We start from the raw sequence: 10,779 nt of genomic DNA, 5'->3' as shown, positions 1-10,779 counted from the left end.
CAGTGGGTGGGCCCAGCTTCAGCTGGTCTGCCCCTGGGGAACAGTGGCTGGAGGAAGGCCCCGCAGGCTCTGCAGACCGAGTCGCAGGGCACCTGCCTCCAGGCGGGGTGGGAGGGGGGCTGGGGGAGAGCCCTAACCTCCTCGTCTCCTACCCGCGGTTGTTTAGCGGCATTAGAGTGTCTCATCTATACAGGAAGGCTTCAGGGGTCTAAAAAGCTCCCTGGGGGCAGAAGAGGTGAGGGGAACTCACACAGGAGGAAATCCACAAGAAGGTGGGCTCCTGGCCAAAAAAAATAATCCTCAGAAAGAGATGCACTGAGAAACATGGGTATGAGGCAGGGGTCCACACGTGGGACAAGGACAAAGGGCTCGGGTGTCTGGGTTTCCTCTTGTGTTCTGGTGGCTTCCGCCTGGGGGAGAAATGGTGACAGTTTCTCGGGCTCGGAAAGAGAGGGGGTCCCCCCCACTCTGGCTAGGGTGGGCTGGAAGCCTGCAAGAATCTGTGATCATGTGCCCTCCCGCACCCCTAACCCATGGAGGCTGACCCCACTCACCAGCGCTCGCTCACCCCGTTTCCGGAGGGACGTCCGAGCGCCGGGCGCTCCAGGCAGAGGGCGGCGAGGCAAGGCCGCGCCAGGCAGGGACTGGGGTCCCGGCGCGCCCGCTCCGCTCGCCGATCCCGCCCGGGTTTTGCGGCCGCCGCGCCCTCCGCCCCTCTCCCCGCCTCCTCTCCTCCCTCCTCCGCTCCCTCCCTCTGCTCCCGCGGTTGGATCAGCCTTCTGGCATTTCCTGCAGCCGGGCCGCGCCGCCAGCTGAGCCCCCGCGCGCCCGGCCCGGCCCGGCCCGGCCCGGCCCGGCCCAGCTTCTCACGGTAGGAGCGCGGCGGGGGACGAGGAGGGGACGAGGAGGGACCGAGGAGGGGGCGGGGAGGAGGCCGCGGCCCAGAGGGCCGGGAGCGTCCAGCGGGCCGCCGGGGGGGGGGGGGCTGCTGAGGGGGCTGGGGGAGCCCCGCGCCGGAGCCCGCAGACCCCGGGGACTGGGGCGTAGCCCGGCCGACCCCGACAGTGGCCGGAGCTGGGGAGCCCCGACCCGGGCCGTCGCTCGGGGAGCCCGGGGTGATGCGGCTACGATCCCAGACACGGGCGGGCGGGTTGGAGCGCGGGTGGGGCCGGAGTGTGGGAAGCGGCGGGCAACCGGGCTCCCCATTTTCGGGGCTTGAAGGAGCGGGGAGGGGAGGGAGGGTGGCTGGGTCCATCTGCGGAGAGTAGCCGGGTCTGTGTCCCCAGCTCAGCCCAGACCCAGGGGATCTTGAAGGGGCAGGGTCTGCGGGAAGGGGACCTGCTGCCTCTGGATGGGGTCTGGGATCAGCGTCTGGCCTTCCAGCGTGGGGCTTGGTCTGTGTCCACAGAGTGAGGGGCTGCGTGAGCTGAGGGGGAGGACCTCTGCTGTCACCCACCCCCCGGACCCTCCATCTCTAGGCCACTGAGTCCCTAAGACAGGGAGCCTTGGAAATTGTTCAGGGGACATGAGTCTACACGAGGGTACTGTGCACTTGACGATTCCTGGGGGCCAAGGGAGGGTGGGACGTGGGGGTAGGGGGCTGTCAGCAGCCCTGGGGGCCAGCCACTGCCACTTGGAACCCCCAAGCTGGGCTGTGTGCTGTCGGAAGACCCTGGAATTGGGATTCTGAATGGCTCCTGGGGGTGTGGACAGGGCCCACCACAGGGAGGTGGACTTCTCTGGCCCTGCTCATCCTTGGTCTGAGCCAGGCCCAGCCCAAGCAGCTGGTTGGATTTCTGCGCTTTTGCCATTTGGGGGTCCGTCTACACCAGAGATCTTTTATATGTGTGTCTGCCCGTCTGCCTGAGCCTTCAAGGTACCTTTCACAGGCCGACCCCTGTGATGTTCTCCCAGGCCAGGTCCAGAGGCAGGACCGGGCTGTCACAGCCTGGGCCGTGGGCACAGCCTTTGGGTTGGGTGTGGACGCCCTTGGATATGTGTGCGCCAGGTGGATCCGGGCCCCGGACAGCAGAAACCCTCCCCTCGAGTGGTTTGTCGGGTGGCTTTTACGCACTTTCTTGGCTGTGTGAGGCCTTGCCGCTCCTTGAACTTGACAGGCTTTGCAGGCAGCTGGCAGCTCAGGGGCGTCAGGCTTCAAGCTCCAGATCCGCAATCCCATTGTCTGCTTGCGCGCGTGTGGGGCAGGGCCCGGGGCCCCAGGAGGGTAGGCACTGAGTGTGTCTGTCTGGTCTGCCCTGCCAGCTGTGTTTAGAGATGGTGACAAAGCAGATGGGCCAGGCAAAGGCCCTCGAGTCCGGGCCTCGTCCCGGGGAGGCTGCTGTGCAGATGTGGACCCGTGGGCGGTGCTTGCTGGATGCCAGATGGAAGCCCCTCCTTCCTGGGCCCGGGGGGGGGGGGGGGGGGGGTGTCAGGCTGGCCTGAGTTGGGCCGGGGATCAGCTAAGTCTCCAGAGGTTTGCTCCCGGCTCTTTTCAGAACGCCGGCTGCAGCCCCTCCCCTAGAATGGTCGTTACCGTGCTCAGAAGTTCGGGGATCAGTTTCTCTCCTGAAATCTTTCTTCCTGGAAGCTCCCTGAGCTGTGATAGTCATCTGACAAGCTGCACCTGGGGGTGGGAAGAAAGACTGCGTGACAGGCCAGTGGTTTGAAGGTTGTGGTGTGTCTTCGGCAGCTGTGTTTGGGGGACTTGCACTTTCTGATGATTCTGTGCTTAAGTCAGCGTGGGCTCGCATGCACGCGTGCGTGCATACACACACACAATGCACAGGTGGACGAGAGCTCACCCAAGGTGATGGAAGCGTGCTTACCCCCTTCCCATTCATTCAGGGGACAGGTGTGCAGCCACAGCTGGGAAGCAGTGTAGCTCACGGTTACATGGGTGAGACCTGAACCCCAGGACTGGGGGCTGTTCAGGGGTGCACGGTGTGCGTCAAAAGGATCCCCGTCGTCTGGACTTGAAGGGAGGTGTCAAGTGCAGGGCCCACCGTGGGGTCCACGGATCGGATGGAACCACCTGGCGGCTCTCAGGAGGCAGAAGCCCAGGTGGGCACTGTCGGGTCGGGAGCCAGGGGTTGGGAGGCGCAGAAGGACGGTCACCAGGCGTGCCGCTCGCAGCTGTCACCAAGGAACAGAGTATTGCTGTCCGTGCCGGATTTGCCCCATGACGAGGGGCAAACCTCCTCCCCAGGACGAGGCCCGGACTCGAGGGCCTTTGCCTGGCCCATCTGCTTTGTCACCATCTCTAAACACAGCTGGCAGGACAGACCAGACAGACACACTCAGTGCCTACCCTCCTGGGGCCCCGGGCCCTGCCCCACACGCGTGCAAGCAGACAATGGGATTGCGGATCTGGAGCTTGAAGCCTAACGCCCCCGAGCTTCTAGCTGCCTGCAGGTCGAGGAAGCAGAACTTACAACGGGGGATGAGCTCTCTGTGGGTTTATGGCTGGCCTTGGTGGCTCGGTAACCTTCACCAGCTCCCCAGCCGTGTGAGCAGATAAACTTCTCCAGGGATGGTAGTGGTGGTCGAGAACAAAGGACTTGGATTTTGGATTATGTGTCCTCTTAGCATCACAGTTGCTCCAGGCCAGGGCTCCTGTGTGCCCGTGGGTGTGAAGTTGGCATATATTGGCGTCTATGCCGAGGGCAGTGGGCATCCGCTGTGTGGTCAGGACCTGCCCCATTGAAGGCCAGGCTTGGATGGGACTGCGTCTGGGACACGAGGTCTCTGGCTTAGAGTTCTCTGTCCAGTGAGGTAGCTGGGGAATGAGCCGTCAAGGTTAAGAAATGCTGCAGGACCGAGATGTGGGGCTGCCTGGAAGTGCCCCAGGAATACCCAAGAAGGGAATCCCTGCGCCAGTATCACATACCCTTGGGATTCAGAGAGGGAGGCTCGAGGACCATTGGGAGGGGCCTCGGAACCACCGGGCCAGGGCCCTGGGGAGGTGAGAGAATTGCCAAGGTTATCTGGGTCATCCAGCCAGTGAGAGACCGTCCGCACCACTCAGGACATGAGCCTGGTTGGCCCGCGCCAAGGGACTCACAGGACCTTTGTCGAAAACCTCAGAGCTAGTACTTTGCTAAACTCCCAAGCCCACCTCACACCCACTCTTCTCTCCAGACTGGCCTCTGCTCCTGACTGAAGCCTCCATTCGAAGGTGCTGGGTTTCATTTTCTTAGCACCGTGATCCATGCATTTCTGGAACCATCTCCATCCTGTATCTGTTCAGTCGAGCAGGCGGGCACTGTTGGCACGTAGGTCAGCCTTCACTCATTGCCTGGATGTCTGCTCAGGGCTCTGTCCCCCGGGCCTGGCACACAGTGGATGCTCATGTGAAGCTGTAGAATTGTCTTCGCCTGGGGATGCCCCATTCTGCATCTCCCTCAGGTCTGTGGACCTCACCAGCGTTGACAGGCAGGACACCTGACCAGCCCGTGCCCTCTGTCCTAGGAGAGATGGATCCAGCTTGCCCGCCTTCCCAGGGGTCCTGCCATCCCTGGATTAGAAGTATCGTGTGCAGAGTTCACTGGGCGAATGGAGGTGGCCTGGACTGTCCGGGCCCTCCCTGGCCCTGGCTGGGATGAAGGGCTGCAGGGGGGTGTCCTGGCCTCACAACGGAGCAGTGCTGCCCCTATCCCAATGAGAGGGATATTTCACAGGCTTAATGAGCACATCAGGAGGGGATTTGGGGCCGCCCCGTTCCACAGGCTGCTGACCCTTGTGACCAGCTGGGGGTCACTTTCTCTTGTCCGAGGCCGAGGAGGGGAGGAGACCGGGAGTAGGCAAACGCCCAGGAAGGCAGAGGGAGGGGATGGCCCAGCAGGGACGGGCCAGGCTTCTGAACCAGGAGGGAGGGAGGCCGCCCGATCCTCGGCCAACAGTGGGCAGGGGCGGTGGCTGGCTTGGCCACAGCCACCATGAACCCGTTTTCAGTGGCTTCCACTCGAGGAAAGGCAGTCTGCCAAGGGGAGGGATCACGCGGCCGTATTGATGTGCCCGCCTATTGGGGTGAATGCGGCGCAGGGGAGGTGGCTTAAAGGGCCAGGCCTGCTCGGCGGCGCAGGAGCGGGGAGGATGGGGCGGTGGGGGATTCGGTGCCCGCCTATTGGGGTGAATACGGCAGAGGCCATTAAAGGGCTGGGGTCCCCGGGGTCTGTCACCGGGGCTGCGCCTGAGGCTGCTAGGGCGGCTCCAGGTGGCTGTGTCCTCTCCCGCTTCCCCAGGAGGCCAGAGGGAGGGGCCGGAGGGTGAGCAGCTGGGACAGGAAGGCCGACTGCCTTCCCTGTAGGATGAACCTCATCTCCACCCACCCCACTCAGGAGTCACCCAAATCCAGCGGGGTGGAGTGGGGGGTAGTGCGCACTGTGTCTGAGGTCTGCAGACTTGAGGACCAAACGTTCTGGGTCAGAGAGACCAGGGACAGGCTTTTTGTTATTTACCGACACGTTTACCGAATGTGTTTTTATCCCTTTGCTGCTTTCAGAGACAAGAAGGGTCTCTGGACCGGGGGTGGGGCGGGCTTCATGGTCAGTCCTCAGCCGCCCTTGGGGTGACACCCAGGGGTCGGGGGCCCTTGCAGGTCCTCCCATGGACCCTGGGCTTGTGGGCTTCTCACCCCAGCCCCAGGAGACAGGGGATGGGGGGAACCCCACGCCTCCCAGTTGGAACCTAAAGGCCAGTGTGGCATCTGGCGCAGGGCTGTGAGAACGTGGTCGGGGTGGCCGTGCACGGAGCCCCTGCCCGTTCAGGACGCCTCTGCGTCCACCTCTGCAGTGGCCCTGACCGGGGCCCTCTCCGGGTCAGCACTCAGCCAACCCAGAGTGACAGGACAGGCTCTCCTGCGTAACCCTGTTCCCGAGGGGTGCCTGGATGCCCGCCGCCCCGTCTGCCGGCCCGGCCTGGGCTGAACTGAGCAGGCCCCTGGTGCCCTGGTACAGGCCTGGGGCTGGAGGACGACGCAGAGGCTGGCCAGGGTCTCAGGGGTTGATGGTGTCAGGGATCACGGTGGATTTGGAGGCCAGGCCAAGGAAGCGGCTCAGGGATTCTTAACCCCAAGTCCTGGGGCCAGCAGTTTCTCTACCCCCTAAAGCTCTGTTTCCCTATCTGTAATCCGGGCCCACAGCAGTCCCATGAGAAGTCATGAGACGGGTGACCATTGGCCCCGTGTTGGTACTCTGCCTTAGCTCCTTGTGGGTTAGGAACCAGACCTCCTTGTAGGCCCGAGGCCAGGTGCATGGTAGGGCCTGGGGGTGCTGGGGGTGGGGAGGGAGAGCTGGGGCTTCACATTAATGCCCAAAGATGAGCGCAGGTGCAGTGAGAACCCCACCCCCAGGACTGAGAGCTCCACCCCCCAGCTGACCTTTAGCATGTGCCCATCTCCTGGGCAGAAACTGACCCACAGAAAGGGGCCTCGGCCCTGATGCTTTGTTCTCTGGCTTCAGAGTGAGTGCAAAACTCTCACCTGAGCCCTCTCATCTCCCCTCCCCAAACAAAGCTGAGGTTGAGGTCCAGGGGCTCACAGGGTCCACCCAGCTTCCATTAGAGAGGCAAGGAGACCGCAGCCCAGAGCATGGCAAGATCTCCGTGCTGTCCTCACTGGGCCTCCGTTTCCCCGTCTGTAAGGCTCCCCGATCCCTGACATCCTGTGTTCCACATTCCTGTGTCCCCCAGACAGGTGGTGATGGTGCAGGAGCTGGGAGGGAAGGGGCATCCAGAGCCCCAGCTCACTGCCCAAGGCCCAGGTTCTCTGGACGGCTCAGGTCCCCAGCACCTGCCCTTCCAGCTGTTTTAGCCTGGAGCTACACAGCAAGTTTTTGGTGTGTTTTTTTTTTTTTTTTTTTGAATTTTTGAATTTTATTTTATTTATTTTTTATACAGCAGGTTCTTATTATTTATCTATTTTATACACATCAATGTATACATGTCAATCCCGATCTCCCAATTCATCCCACCCCACCACTTTCCCCCCTTGGTGTCCATACGTTTGTTCTCTACATCTGTGTGTCTATTTCTGCCCTGCAAACCGATTCATCTGTACCATTTTTCTAGGTTCCACATATATGCGTTTATTTACGATAGTTTTCTCTTTCTAACTTACTTCACTCTGTATGACAGCCTCTAGCTCCATCCACGTCTCACAGCAAGTTTTATATGGAAAAAAGTTTCCACCAATTTTTAAAAGTGTGAAAGCCACAGGAATTCTCTGGCGGTCCAGTGGTTAGGACTCCACGCTCTCACTGCTGGGGCCACAGTTCAGTCCCTTTTCGGGGAACAAAGATCCTGCAAGCCACGCAGCGTGGCCAAAAAAAGGGTGAAAGCCACAAGACCGATGGTTGGAAAACTCTCCCCCTCTCCCTCAGGCACCACACATGACTTCCTGTCACCAAAGCGGCTGCCTGCTGCCGGCCCCTCACCCCTGCCTCCCTGCAGTCCGCCCACATGGGCCACCCGGCGTGAGCCCTTTGTAGAACCTGCTGCCGCTTCTGTCATCCTCCACCCCCTTCTCCCGGAGCAGAGAGAGAGCAGCCCACTTGGAAGGAGCCCTCGCCCACTCCAGCCCACCCACACTGTTTCCGCTTTGGGCTCCTGCGACAGAGCACAGGTGGCCCCTGCTCTGAGGCCTCCATGCTGCCTCTGGACTGCAGCCGCCCCTGAAGGGCAGGACCCCTGGAAGGGCAGAACCCAAAGGGTAGGACGCCAAAGGCTGCCAGGAAGAGACCCAGCCCTTGGGCCCGGGAGGCTGGGTTAGTTTGGGTTTGCAAGAAGATGACACCTTGACTTAGAATTTAAGACTTCAGCCCCACTGTGCGATCCTGGGAGTGAGGCCGCCCGGGGACAGGGCCTGGTCGCTGATCCATTCCAGTGGCCACTGTGGATCATCCTTGCTGGTCAGCAGGCTGGCTCTGGAGGCTCCCAGGGAGGGGGGTAGAGGCGTTCCCCTCCGAGGGGCAGTCTCAGTGCTGGGCCTGACCATTGGGACCCCCTCCATGCCCTGCATGCAGCCGTGCAGCTCTCTCTCCCTGGCAGTGGGCATCCACCACCCGCAGCTGCCAAGGCCCGTCCTGCAGGAGAACCTTCCAGCTGCCCAGAGCTGGCCGGGCTGGGCCGGCTTTCCTTCACCTCATCAGAGGGGAGGCTTTCTCAGTCTTGGGGCAGGGCCCCGCCCTCTGCTCTGCTCTCGCAGATCGCCGGGCGCTCACTCTGATGTGACTCAGCACCTCTGTGCCTTAGCATATGCTGATCCCTTGCCTGGAAAGCCCTCCCTCGGCTCCGTCTCGGGCGCTGACCCTCGGGCACAGTGGGGTCGGCGTCCAGGCTGTTGTGCAGGGAACGCCAGGTGCCTGGCCAGCGCAGCCCTGGCCAGCACTTTGTCTGCGGGCCCTGCGTGGGTCCACCTCACCCCTTATCTGCCCTTTTTTTTTTTTTGCTAGAAAATACTATATGTAATATTTTAAAGATTTTTTTAAATTGAGGCAACATTGGTTTAAAACAGCATGTAAGTTTCATGTGTATATACAGTGTGTACATTGTATTTCGAGCTCTGGGTACGCCACAACATGCTCACCACCAAAAATGGTCTCCACCCGGTCCCATACTGTTGATCTCCTTTACCCATTTTGCACCCCCGTGCCCGGCCCCCTACCAACCACTGCTGTGTTCTCTGTATCTACTTGTGTGTTTGGGTTTGGTTTGCTTTATCGTTCATTTTGGGTTTTTTGTTTGTTGGTTTGTTTGTCTGTTGGATTCCACATGAATGAGATCCTACAGCATTCGTCTTTATCTGTCTGACTTGTTTCAGTAGCATAGTGCCCTCGAGGTCCGTCCGTGTCGTCTCAAATGGGCAGGATTTCGTCTTTTCTCGTGGCTGAGTAGCATTCCGTTGTGGACACACCACTTCTTTGTCCTCTCAGCCTTCTTCTCACGGGCTGGGGGTTGGGTCTCCAGCCGGAGCCCCAGGCCAAGCCCTCGCCTCCTTCCACTTGCTGGGGAAATGTCACTTGTTTTCCTGGCAAGTCAGCGAGCTGCTGCTTCTGTTCGTTTGGTTTGGGTGTTTCGTTTTCAGGCGGAGGCAGGGAGCGCGGTTAAGCCAGATGCCCGAGTCTGTAAACAGCGCCCCTGAAAAGCGCTCCTGACCTGCTGTGGGGGTTCTGGAGCCACCCGTCTGACCACATAGACGCCGAGTGGCGTGGTGGTTAGAGCGTGGGCTCAGTGGGAGTCCCCCGCCACTCGGACACGTCACTAGCCAGAGAGCCCTGGACAAGTCCCTCAAGCTCCAGGCCTCAGTTTTCCCATCTGTGAAATGGGCATGGCAACGCCAGCCTCGGAGGCAGGAGGAGGATATGCTTGAAGCCCAGAGCCGGCCCCCAGAGATGCTGCAGCCGCCGGCCCTCATCTGGCCGAGGCTCTGCCAGCAGGGAGGAGCCATCTCCTTATCACTGATTAAAGCTTTGATTAATATTAATGAGTGGGAAAGATTTACACCTAGAAACCACAGAAAAGAATAAAACCGATCCCGCCTCATCAAGGTCTTGGTCTCTGGCTCTGCTTGCTTCAGGCTGGGAGCCCGAAGTTCCAGCGCAGGACGGGCCCCTGATCGCCCTCCCCCCGGGGGTTGCCAAGCTGACATCCCAGCGTGTTTTTGTGCCGTTGCTATATATGGATGAATCCACTAACAAATACAGGACCCTCTGGCTCCTTGACAGATGTCGCATGACTGCCGCTCTCCCTTCACGCCCCTGCTTATTTCCCATAACTTCGGAGTCACGGAGAAGTTGCAAAAACCCGTATACGCAGGCTTTTGCAACTTCTTTTGAGCCATGCAGTTATGAGTGCCTATGCCTCGTTCACTATCCTTATTTTCTATATATAAGTCAGGACTTATTTCCACTCCTCTGTGGAAGGACGTTGGGTAGTTTCCGTCTTATCCCTGGAGCATGTCCTGCGTTGGGTCTCCTGGGGCACGTAGACAGGTGCTTCTCTGGGATATTGGCCTGCGGTGGCGTCTCGGGGTCCCAGGGTGAGCACGTGAGCAGCCCACTGGGTGTGGCCAAGTGGCTTCCATTGATGCCCCAGCACACGTGGGGGGAGCCGGCCTTTACCCTGCAGCAGATGGAGAAGGAGGACACCCGGTGAGCGAGAAGTAACAAAGCTCCCAGCACCGGCGTGGGGTGGGGGGCTCTTCCCAGGACCTGGCCCAGGTGGGTGGGCAGGGGCTGCGTCTCCCGGTAGGGCGGGGTCCTCGGCTCACCGTTCTGGCTGGGGTTGAGACGATCTTTCTAAGCCAGTCTGTAGACTCTCCTGGCCTTGGGGACCCGCCTGCTGTGTCAGTCCTCTTGAATCCCACCGGACGGAGGTCTTTCTCCCCACCTCTGCCTGGGCTGCAGGCTGAACATCAACTCCCAAGGGCACACGGAACAAGATGTTTGCCAGGGTCTCCCAAGGGGTCGCTCAGCGACCAGCACGTTCTGTTCATTAAAAACAAGAACTATATGTAACATGATGCCCGTAGTTGATGACTCCATTGTATAATTGAAATTCACTAGGAGAGTAGAATTGAAATGTTCTCACCAAGAAAAAGTAAATAACTGTGTAAGCGGATAGATGTGCTAATTAACTGGGTGGGAGGAAGCCTTTCTCAGTGGAACGTGTATCGAATCAGCGTGATGTACACTTTCAATATTTTACCCTTTTATTTGTTGATTATACCTCAATTAAGCTGGAAAAAAAGTAGGCTGAACCTGAGACGGCAAGGGTCCGGGGAGG

General features: G+C 59.9%; 1 protein-coding gene across 1 annotated transcript in view; it reads left to right on the top strand.

The window, feature by feature from the left end:
- Window positions 1–389: 389 nt before the first annotated feature.
- The window catches only part of OSBPL5 (oxysterol binding protein like 5), a 68,825-nt gene continuing 58,435 nt past the window's right edge, over window positions 390–10,779 (top strand). The window contains exon 1 of the mRNA XM_089914344.1: window positions 390–871. The gene's annotated coding sequence lies outside the window, so the exon portion shown is untranslated. The remainder of the gene's footprint in view (window positions 872–10,779) is intronic.

This window comes from Delphinapterus leucas, chromosome 7, assembly GCF_059928025.1.
Source record: "Delphinapterus leucas isolate spDelLeu-1000000601 "Yukka" chromosome 7, BTC_Dleu_Yukka2, whole genome shotgun sequence".
Lineage (NCBI taxonomy): Eukaryota > Metazoa > Chordata > Mammalia > Artiodactyla > Monodontidae > Delphinapterus > Delphinapterus leucas.
The sequence above is the reverse complement of the archived record's forward strand: the minus strand, read 5'-3'. Positions and strand labels throughout refer to the sequence as shown.